The sequence below is a fragment of the Tiliqua scincoides genome, chromosome 3 (assembly GCF_035046505.1).
Source record: "Tiliqua scincoides isolate rTilSci1 chromosome 3, rTilSci1.hap2, whole genome shotgun sequence".
Taxonomy (NCBI): domain Eukaryota; kingdom Metazoa; phylum Chordata; class Lepidosauria; order Squamata; family Scincidae; genus Tiliqua; species Tiliqua scincoides.
The window spans coordinates 39,264,111-39,276,091 of NC_089823.1; positions in this window are offsets into that span (position 1 = coordinate 39,264,111).

The window sequence follows — 11,981 nt, forward strand, 5'->3', positions numbered from 1 at the left end:
TCAGCACCCCATGAACCACTATCAACTGCCAAGCGAAGCGAAAAGGGGAACCATTTTGCATCATCAAAGAGTAGGTCTTCAGTAATTGAATTGACTTGTATTCTTTCATGCGAAGCTTGACCCAGGAATAATTGTCTAATTGTCAACTATCTAACTGTGTCTCTCTTCAGTGAAAATTCATACACTGTGAAATCGAATTGTTTTACCAGTGTCTCCTTTCTGACACACAGGAGCCTACCCCAACGCACCTTAGGAACCTTGCAAGAGAGGATCATAAGTGAAACCCAAACTTGACTATTTGCAACTGAGATAATAAGGCCTTTTCTGATATATCTTAATCCCCACCCATAAAGAAGTCAAAATAAAGCCAAATAGGTTCTTTCATTATAGTTAAGAAAACCGCCCTACAAATTAAGAAAACCTCCCTGAAAATTAAGAGAACCTCCATGCATTTTCAAAATATGGTGAGTCAAAGAGTAATTCAACGCACTGTTTTAGTTCATATGGCTTGATTTGTTTCAAAATATTAAGGCATTTTTATGCCTCCACAAGGACTCTGTACCCTTTAACTGCATGACAAAATTGTCTGTTTGGCACTCATTTTCACCCTCTAATCACCTCACTCCCATTATTCATATCTCTTGTTTTCATGAGGGAAATTAATGATAGTTAAGCTGACTTTCTGCTCTCTATCCCTGGCTCTCTTAGGTTTGAAATAAACAGCCTGGTCCAGTGAATGGGTGTTTGCATGATGACAGAGACCCTGGAATTAGGGTTGTAAACTCCTGTGCAAGCACAATCCTAGTTTATTGCAGTACACCAATCCTTTCAGCCAACTCAAAGACACCCATACAGCAAATCAGTGGCAGACCTCTCATTCATTTGATGGGACAAATGCCCTGGGCTTGGAATCTTGCACAGCTTTAGGACTCAGCAGAAACTTCGCTGAGGCTCCCATTGGGGTCAGAAGTTGTGCTTCCAGTTTTCTGGAAGTATGTTTTAAAGCATTGGGGAGTCATGCATGGCACTGTGCACTCCAGGTAAGTGGGGGGAGGGTATTTGTGCACAGAGGGCGTTGGGACAGGCTCATCAATGAAGGACAGGCTAATCAATGAAACCATCTGAGGTGATCACCTCAGACAACAGTTGGGGGGACACCTACTACTGCCATACACCCACTAACCACCACCGCACCTCCCCCTATTCCCTTGAAAAGAAAGAGTGGATGGAGCAGCAAAGGAAGAGTGCAGGAAAAGAAAGGGGTGGGCTAAAGTGGTCTAGGCCACCACTCTTCTTTCCCCTACACATCCTCTTCCACTCTGTTCCCATCTTCCTTATTCAAGCCTGGGAGAAGCAAAGACTGGCACATCACTAGGTCGGGGGGGGGGAGCATTTGGCAAGTAACCCAAGTATGACCTGCCAGTGTGGAGTCCCTGGTGTTTGGCCTTACATGCTTGACCACATAATTACATATCTGAAAGGTCCAGGTTGGATCCATAGGTGATCATATCTGAGCAAGATCTGGAGGCTTCCCAAGGTAAGTGGCATGAGATGGAAGAGAGAACTTGATATGTAGAATGTAGAAGGCACTACTCTGTTGATGAGGCAAAGGCAAAAGCCAATATCCTAATATTCATACCAGTCTAATCCAATGAAGGCTGCATATGACTTCACAAGTGCAGGAGCCAATATAGTATGCCCCTGTTCCCTTCTGCTCTGGCCTAAGGATACCTCTGATCCCATAGTACATATAGGCAATGATAGCTAGGTCGGCCTAGACTCAGATTTCAGTTCCACCCTGGAATCTCTGCTAATTCTAGTCTTTTCTTGCTGAACAGAATTGGAATTGTGCCACACAAGGCACTGCAATATTCTGCATACAGCCTGATGCTCATGCATGGAATCAGGGAGATAAATTTAATTATCGACTATAAGGAGATTCAGTACAGGACACTATCCCAAGAGCCCAATTAAGTCTCTATATATTTGGCTTTCAGGTCACAAATACATAGCAAAAAAAAAGTTTGCTTGTTTCAGATTCAATTCACTTTTGAGAACAATTACAAAAGAGTCCAGACTCGACTCAACTTCTGCCAACAGAGAATGTAATCTGCCAGCAGGGGAAGACTGGAGACGGTTCCCCAGTATGGTGTCCTAAAGACTTATTGGCTGACCTAAGAATGTGGGCTGAAGCGCCTACCCCCCCTTTTAACAGTATGTCCCAGGTATGGTTTCTTTAACTTTTAACCTTCTTTAATTTGCCTGAATTAAGAACCATTTCACTGCAATTATCTGGGCACCAGCCAGTCACCATATGGCTAGATGCTGGTTGCAAAACAAGTGGTTCATTTTTCCCCCCTCCTTTTCAAAAGCATTGCTGTTCCATGGAATTTGATTTATTTAAAAAAAAAAAAAAACTTCTCTAAGGACTCTGAACAGCTTCTTATGCAAGATAAGTGGATTCTCCTCAGGGGTGCCTTCTAGTATAGAGATTGTTGTTAAGAAGTTCAGTGGAAGATAATCCTTGGTGCCTGGAATTCTCTGAAGAGATGCTGCAGCTTGACCCGAAGCAGAGATGAGAGTGGTGAATCATCAAAACTTGATGTAAAGATTAATAAGAGGCAGGGGAAGGAACTGTAATGTGGCGAAGGAAAAGAAATGTAAGAAAAGATTTGATTTTTCTTTTTTTGATTCTTTTTATTTGTACTATATTTGTATTATGAATGCCGATAAAGGTTTTGAACTTGAACTTGAGAAATGAAAGAATAAAATGTGTAAGCAGCTACAAAATAGGCTGCTGGCCAGAGAAGGCTTTGTTGATCAATCATGTCTCTTAACTCATCGGTTGATCAATCAGTCGCCACAATCCATATTACCACAACCTCAGCAGAGGTGCCTGTTTTTTGGTATATTAAGAGAAGTATGAGATAACGTGCAATTAAATAAACAAACCTACCATGCATTGCTAGCAAGGAAAGTCTCTTTCCCATGTCCAGTCCAAGGAACACACCAAATCAAAGTGAGGTGAGCCCCTCAAACATATATTTGAAGGAGAAACAACAATGCCATCTGGTGTCTGTAGTTAAAGTAAAGCAAACCCCATCATTGTTTCTGCCCAGGATACAGCTCACACTTCTAAATACTGTCAAAACTTAGAGTCTAGAAAACCATCTGCTGGCACAATTAATAGTTATTTGGATTTGAATCAATTGCCTTTGCATGCAGATGTTCACAAGGTAATAATGAAAAAACCTGTTACAGCAAATTATATACAATTATTTAAAATCTTAAAAATAATAAAAAAACCTCAGGGAACTGATGCAATCAGGGGATTTGATAAACACTTTGAAACACAGATTATATAGCCAGTGTTGGATGTGTTTTAAATACCATATTGAAGGAAAATATTCTTTGAAAATGTTGAAAAATTGCAGGATTCATTACAGGAACACTATGTAGTTTCCATCTTATGATCAATAATGCTCTGAAATCAAGTTGCAAAGATTGTTACAGCTATTCTGACCCATCGGTTATTATGTATTGAATACCGCACATCTTGTTCAAACAGACTTCATGTTTAATCCATTACATAGCAGCTAATGTCAGAACAATTGTGAATTTATATTGCTGACTCTATTATGTTCCATCAATGGCCCTATATATGGATGCAGACAGGGCTTTCGACAAAGTGTAGTGTGGGTTTTTTAAGAAGTTGAGAGTAGACTTGGGTTTAGAAGGTTTATGAACACAACTGTATTTATTGTACAATTAAAACTTGTGGTGCCATGAATAATATCGCATCTGGTTTGTTCCACTCTCTGCAATAAAACAAGTGTACCCTCTTTCCAAAATTATTGATATTGATGGTGTTGTCTTTGGCTAGATCCATACAAGCTGATGAGAAGTACACAGATTCATCAAAAGCATTATAACTTAGGACAGCAATTTGCAACCCTTTTCATCTCACAGCACACTGACCAAGCACTAAAATTTTCAAGGCACACCATGAGTTTTTTGACAATTGACAAGGCACACTACACTGCTGGTGGGGGGACCCAACGTCCCTACTAATATGTCCTCCCCCAAACTCCTGTAGCACATCAATGGATCATTCACACCACACTAATGTGGCACCCTAGTTGAAAATCACTGACTTAGAACTATAAATCTAATTTATAGATTTATAAATAAATCTCTTCTTTCTCTTCTTCTTTGAAGGATGGGAGGAGAAGGGTTGCTACCCAATAGTGATCCAGAGGGGGGCAAAGCACCACATTTTTAGGGCACCTCAATGTACCCTTTAAGATACCCTTCTTCTCACCATTGGAGCCATTCTGGGAGGTGAGAGGAACATGGTGGAGATGCCTCCATGTTGTTTTCACCTCCTGGAATGGCTCCAATGGGGGTGCTTCACAGGGTGCGTTGAGGTGCCCTGCAAAACTTAGTGTTTCCCCCCCTCTCTGGGAAGACTACTTCTGCTACCAGCTCACCCACTGGCCTGTCACCACTGCCTGGTAAGCTGGGATCTAATGCACTGGAGGGCATGGAAGCTCAGTACAGGGCTTTTGCTCCAGGATCAAATGCAACCTGGCACTGACAATTGTCACAAGGATTTGGACACATTAAGGGTGCAATCCTATATGTACTTTCCTGGGAGTAAGCCGCACTGAACTTACTTCTGAGTAGACATGCTTATGATTGCATTGTAAAAGTAGACATGCTTATGATTGCACTGGTTTCTAATTTAGGACAAATGAAGCAGAGATCAATAAGACAGTCACTTTTTGAGCATCAGTTTTCTGGTGGATTTTTAAGATGTGGATATTCTACACAATGAGAGAACCGAATATGTTTAAAACTTATGTCAAAGTCCGTTAAAAAAAACTTGATAGCTACTACCATGTTGATGGCTCTGACTTCAGAACAGGTCTTGCTCATCCTGTGATTTTGCATCTGACTGCCTAGCAAGGCCCCCTTTCCATTTCCTCCATGTATATTTCATATTAGAATAACATGCTTGTACAATTTAGGCGATCTTTTATTTGCCTGATTTGAAATGTTCAATTATTAAAAGAAATTTTAAATATAAAAATAAAACACCCTCTCGCCAGGCCAAGTATGCCTTCTCTCTGAATATATTATACTATCCGCACGAGGCAAGGGCTGTTGACACTTCATGTCGACTTCAATATAACCTGTTAAATAATGAATGGGACTTGGGTACGAGTTCTGAAAAGAAAGAAAGAACTCTGCATCTTTAGATATTTATTTAGCTTTACAAGCACAATAAATCCTTTCCAGAAGATCCATGCCATCACTCATGCATTAACTTGTCACTTTGAGTAATAAAGTTCACAAACATCATTTCATCCTTTTTCATGTAAAGTTGCTTGAATAATGTAAGAGGATCACAGAGCCTTTGATTTTTAGCTTGCGTCATTGCTGAAACGGCTTTGGCCACAAACAGCCAGATCAATTAACCACAACAAGGCATCCCATCTGAGACGAGAGCCAATGCAAACATCTGAATACTTCAGTAATGAGAAGGATGTGCTCTTAATAACCACAAAAAACGGGCAGAATTAAAGTACTACCTGGAGAAAAGGCAGACACCATTTGGAAGAGAACACAATATATAGGTATTTATACACAAATAGTAAAAACCTCCAAGCCAACATGGAGGAGCTGGAGTGCTGGGATGCAAAGGAGAACATAGATATAAAGGGCATAACAGGCAGCTGGTGGAACAGAAGGAACTAGTGGATACAAACTCAGTGGTAAAGACAGGAAGGAGTGTTTTGGGGGTGGCATAGCTCTGTATATCAAAGGATATAGAAGCCAATGAACTCAGAAACGTAGGACGATCAGACTCCTCCACATAATTATTATGGATGGAAATAATATACCCTAAAAAATAATGTAGCACTGGCAACATGCCATCACATCACACTCCTGAACAAAGTGCTGAGGATACTCTCGAGTGCGAGTAAGAAATCAAGGAGGCCTTTAAAGGAGAAGATGTTGTAATAATGGGTGACTTCACGAATCCAGTAGCATTCCCGGGAGGGGGAAATAGTAAATTGTGCAGGTGCTTCAATTCAGCCTGTAAGCAGCCCCTTCATCTCGTTGTTGGAGCTACTCCTGGCAGCAAGAATAACATGGAGGAATCTCCCCCCCCCCCGCCACGTCATTCCTGTAACTGCCCGGAATAGCTTCAGTGGCAAGGGGGAGGGACTGCATACAGGGCAAGTTGAGGCACCTGCACAACTTATTTCGCCCCGGAAACTTCCGGAACTCAACTGCAAGTATCCTCACATAGACTGGGTAAATTTATATTCAGACCATGCTAAAGAGAAAATTTCTCTTTTCAGGGTTTGCCAGTTAATGTTCTCTTCTTGAGTGAATTATTTTGGTGTGATAGTTGAACAATTTTTATTGGTTCTGAAGGGTTTGTTGTTGTTTGTTTTTAACTTAAGGCTGAACACATTTTTAAAGAAAGTTGTGTTTTGTTTTGTTTTTAAGAAAGGGTGCATCAAACACATACACTACATAGATTTGTGAACGCTGGGCTAGATGGACATTGAACCTGATCCAGCAGGGCTTTTCTTATGCTGTTGTTGTGGATATGTATATACTGTACTGCTTTTCAACAAAAATGTTCACAAAGCAGTTTACAAAGAAAATCAAATAACCAAATGACTCAATAATAAAAACCTAAATGTTCTCAAGTGCTTATGTGTATGACCCTGAAAGATGAGGGCAAAATTATGGATCATGTGCTATATTAGAAGTCTTGGTCCTGCTTCACTAAACAGTGTAGTGTTTCCAGCTCCTGCATTCTTTTTTTTAAAAAACCTACAAGACTATCAGAAATAGCATATTTGTCATATATAATTGGAAAATGGCTATCTCCCTTCTCAGGTCTTCCTTTAATTTAGGTGCCCTGTGTGATATGCAAAATGGATTTCTGCCTAACCCACCTGAACATGAAATTCATTTTCCTCTTTCTGCCATCATCATAGCATTAGAAATATGGGCTGTTTTCTCTGCTGCATGGAGGAAAGGACAACAGAAGTGGAGAAGGAACGGCATGTGTTAAATAGATGTATGGAGAGGTTGATCTTGATTGGTTTTTCTTTTAAAACTGATAATCTCTTTGTTAAAAGCTTTTAATGTAATAGAGTAATTATTTGTATGATTGTTGGATGCTGGTATTTACTTGACTGAAATAGCTATATCCTGTTTCTCTGCCAGGGGCACAGTTCGATTAAAGTGTCAGCTGTTAATAGTTTTAAGTATCAGGGTCTCACATTTCCAAGAATCTTATTAACATCCTCAGACTTTACAAAGTGAAAAGAATCTATAACAGGCCAAGCAGTTGCAGTGGGGCCTGCCTTGGGCATTGTCATTGTGGGGTTCAAGTTAAGGTGCGTACGAACAATTTCATCCGCAAAGTGCCTAGCAAATTGGTCACAGCGGGCAAGGGATGTATCCTCCTGCTCTCATTGAGTTTCAAGATGAGGTAGGCCTTGCACTACAGTTCTCAGAAAGGTTCTGCTAGATAACTGACTGTGGACATATGGGCGGCTGAGATGTACTCTTTCTTTGCTGCCATCATTGTCATGGACTGGGGTCGGCAACCCGCCGCTCTGGAGCTGCAAGCGGCTCTTTCAGCCATCTGCTGCGGCTCTGTGCGGGACCAACCCATCCCGGGGGGGAGGGGCTCGCCCCTCCCGCGACGCAGCTGGCCGCTCACCAGCCCGAGCGCACACGCGCAGCTCCCACGCCTCCTGCGGCTGCGCCCCATAGGAGAGGGTGCAAATGGCTGGCGCGCCCACACATACAGCCGCGCTAAGAAGTAGCCCAGCTGCCCGTCCCACACCTCAAGTGCTGAGCTTCCAGCCAACACAGGTGAGGCCAGATCAGAGAGGGATGGCGCGGGCAGGAGGAAGAGGAGGGCACCAGAGCAGCTCCTGCCCAAAGAGCCCGCACTGCCACCAAGGGCAAGCCCCCACCCCCCGCCGCCACCATATGTACGTTCCCTCCCGCCCAAGCTGCAGCACCAGCCACCTGCCCGTGTAGGGGAGGGCACGTAAACGAATGGGGTTTGAACACCATGATGACCCCCTTTCCCACAAGCAGCCCTGACCCCATGGAGCCAAGGCAAAAGCAAGCAATTGAGTGCAGCTGCTCTATCCTCTGCCCAAGCTTAGAGCACAATCCTGTGCGTGTCTCCTCAGAAATAAGTCCCATTGTGCTTGCTCCCAGGAAAGTGTCACAGGATTACAGCCTTCAAGCTCCCCACTCAGCATTCCCCCCATCACTCACTCACCCTCTCACTGTCCCATTTCCTTCACTTGGAAACTTGAAAGGGGTTTGGAGACCCTGCACCAGATGGTATTCTGTATATGTTTGTATACTGTATGTGTAACATACTGTATATGTAGCACCAAAGCATATTTCATGGTTGGGAAGTAATCACTGTTAGTATGCCTTTTATTTTATGCAGTTTTGAACTCTTAGCTTGTTTGTTCAGGAGCACCTTTGTGAACAGTGTTAAGTAGTACTAAGTGGTCTTGTTCAGAGGTAGTATTGTGTGGAAAGGCATTTACAGAAGTAAATGACAGTAAAGAATGACAGTATCCTTCACAAGCAGTTCACCTGTGCACAATCTAAAACAGTTGTTCTCCAACTGTGGGTCTGGACCTGATTTTTAGTGGGACCTCTAAGAGGGGAGTGTATTATATAACTGTGACCTACAAGAGGGGAATGTATTATATAACTGGGACCTATAAGAGGGGAGTGCAAACTATATATGCAGTGTTATCTTCATTTTAGATGTCAAAAGGGTTTTGGGGCTCCCGAGGTTTTCTTTTTTCCAGAAAACAGGTCCAAATGTCTCTTTGAGTGTTTAAGGCTGCCAACCCCTGTTCATGGAGCAGGCCTTAAAATGGGCTTGGACTCAGTGTAAGCTTTCCTCTTCTTTTGTTCAAGACATGTGCCTGATTGGTTCATAGTCTCCTCCCCAAAAAACCAGGGGCTAGCTTTGTTCTACGATGAGGCACAGGATACTCAGGAGAAATAGCATTAGTAGCTGTGGTAATACTAGTAGTTGGCCAAGGTTTGCCAGAATCATCAGCATCTAGTATTCTGAGACAACAGCAGTCCATCTGAAATTCATTAGCCTCACAAGGCAGATCTTCTAAAACAGTCCCCCACTCCTGCTAAGGTAACAGCCATGATGAGCCTAAATCCTACCAAGTAGTGATCCGTCCATGACAAAGGAGTGATGGTAATCTCATCGGAATTCTATCGAGATAGGTCTCCAAGCTGCTAAAGTTCTTATCTCTAGCCCCCTACCATTGTGGCCTCCTGAAAGTATATTTTGTTGTTTGTAAACAGGACAGCAGTTCAATCCCACCTAATTCTCCATGCAGTGATGCAGTGGCACCCATGCAGTGTCTGCTCTATCCCACAGCCTCCAGAGGTCTCCTCAGGGGAACATTTATTCCCTTGCCCTGGGGTAAGCCCATGGCAATGAAAAATCATTTCTCACATTTGATTTATTGGTAGAAAAGTCATTTCTCACTTTATAGGCGAGTATCTACGGTAAGTGATGAACAATGAACAAAAAGGTAAGCAAAGAGGAGTGTTATGAAATGACCCTGCCCTTGAAAGCCTCGTTCACATGGCTGAATCCATAGTGCAAATTTGCGATCATCAAGCAGCATGCAAAATGAGAAAGCAGATGCTCTACCAATCCTGTCCTGCACTGTGAGAAAGTGGTGAATGCAAACCCCCTTTCTGAGAAGGCATGTCAAGTCCAGCAGAGTCAGGGACAGCATCTCTAGTAAATGAAACCTGCCTTACAGTCAGAACTGTTATATGAAACCCACGAATTCTCCGCTCAGAAGTGTATTGCTGATGAGAGACTCTTCCATCTCATGTTCACATTATACGTTAATTCAAGAAACGGTGTTCGCAAACTGGAAACAGAACCTGAGAGGCACAAAGCACAATGGAAATTCTGTGAATGGCTTTGTAGTCATTGTGGGAGAGGAAATCAAAACAGACACTTTCTGCCTCATGCTAGGAAATAAAATGTAATATAAAATATTTCCCCAGCTGGGAAAGGGTAAATGATGGCTTCTCAAAAAATGATGGAAACAAACAAAAAAAGGAAAGAAAGAGAAAAAAAATTCATTTGAGTTGTGTGAAGTGCTGTCTTGTGTGTTGTTTTTTCTGAGATTATGGCAAACTGCCACAATCCACCAAATCAGAAATGAACAATAATGCAAAGCAAAATTAATTGTTTTGTATCCCCATAACTGCTGTGAAAGTTATAGCACATAGACATCCAAGACGAATCAATCAACACATGACAATGGAAGGCCCAATCCTACCAATTCCCCTGTGCTGATGCAGGGACCACCAGAGCTTGTACTGTATCCTGCAGGGGAATTTTGCAGTCTCTAGCTCTTCTTGAAGTAAGGGGACATTTGTCCCCCTGCCCCAGGGAAAGCCTCAGCCTGTGCAATGGGTCTACTCAGACCTGCACCAGCTAAATACCTGGTGTGAAAGCTACAGCTACAGCTGGTGCAAGTCCAAGTGGATCCGTGTTGTCGGATCTGACCCAAGAAGGGATATGGCGTGTGTCATTGCCTCTGATCCTGCCTCCCTCCTGGGCCCAAACTGCCCATCCTGCTCCCCCCACCCCATTCAGGAGGCCATTTTTCCCTTATGTCTGCATAAGCCCTCTGATGGCCTATTTATCTCCTGGGACCTACACCAGCTATATAGCTGGCATAGGTCTAAGGGGAGCCCAAGGGTGGGGTGAGCAGAAAAATGGGAGACATGTTCCAACATGCACAACTGCCCTGAAATGCCCTGTTACTCCCTCTGCCCACTGTTCACCCCCTGCCACCATGCCCAGGTGACCAGATGTCATAACCACAAAAGAGGACCAGGCACCCCAAAATGTAGGACATCCAAAAAATGCAGTACGTAAAACAAAAGCTAAGACACTCATATATTGATTTCATGTGGTGGTTAATTTAAGCACTATATTACTTATTATTAAATTCAAAACTATATTGCATATAATTCCAAGAAGGTTATGTGCTGCCTGCTTATAGGGAAGACATTTTCGTTTTTTTCCAGGACAGGAGACTAAAAATGAGGGCTTGTTCTGGACAAAGAGGATGTCTGGTCACCCTGACCATGCCTCACCACACCCCCCGCTAACATGGCTGGGCGCTTCAGTGGCACGCATACATGGTTGTCAGTCATTCATGCTGGATGTCCTATTGCATGCAATGTTGCTGTGTCTACCATGGCAACAGAGAGGACTAACAGAAACAGAAAGCTAGTTCCATAAGCAGAAAGCACCCATAGCATTGGGCCCTTAATTTTATCAAGAGTCATAATCACCATCATATAAACCCAGTGTTATATATGGGGTGTGCGAGTATATCTCTACAACTGCAGGTTCATGGTTGTGTGCTATCAGCTTATGTCAGCAGTTCTCAAACGGTAGGTCATACAGTTCTCAAACTGTAGCTCATGAACCAGTGGTTCATGAGCCAATTTTTGGTGGGTCGTGAAAGGGACAATTGAATCGGAACAAGGCCACCACAGTCTTGTTCCAGCTCAGTGGTACTCCCAGCTGTGTCTATTGCTGCATCGACCGGGTCTTCGATCTTCAAAGATCTTAAAGCCCTGCTGAGTTAAGATCAGGTCGCGCTTGCCGGTGACAGAGAGTAAGCAAGCAATGGAGAGAGGAAGGCTGCTGGGAATTTGTTCCTTATGCCAGCAAATTATATTGTGCACACACACATGCACTTGCCACCTGTGTTTGATATTAAATACAAGGCAGACAAGTAGCTTCCACTGTCACACTTCTTACAAAGGTTACTACAGTTCACTGAGTTTGCAATGGATGCAGGAGGGAGCCCACCTCCCCAATCAGCATCCTCCAATCC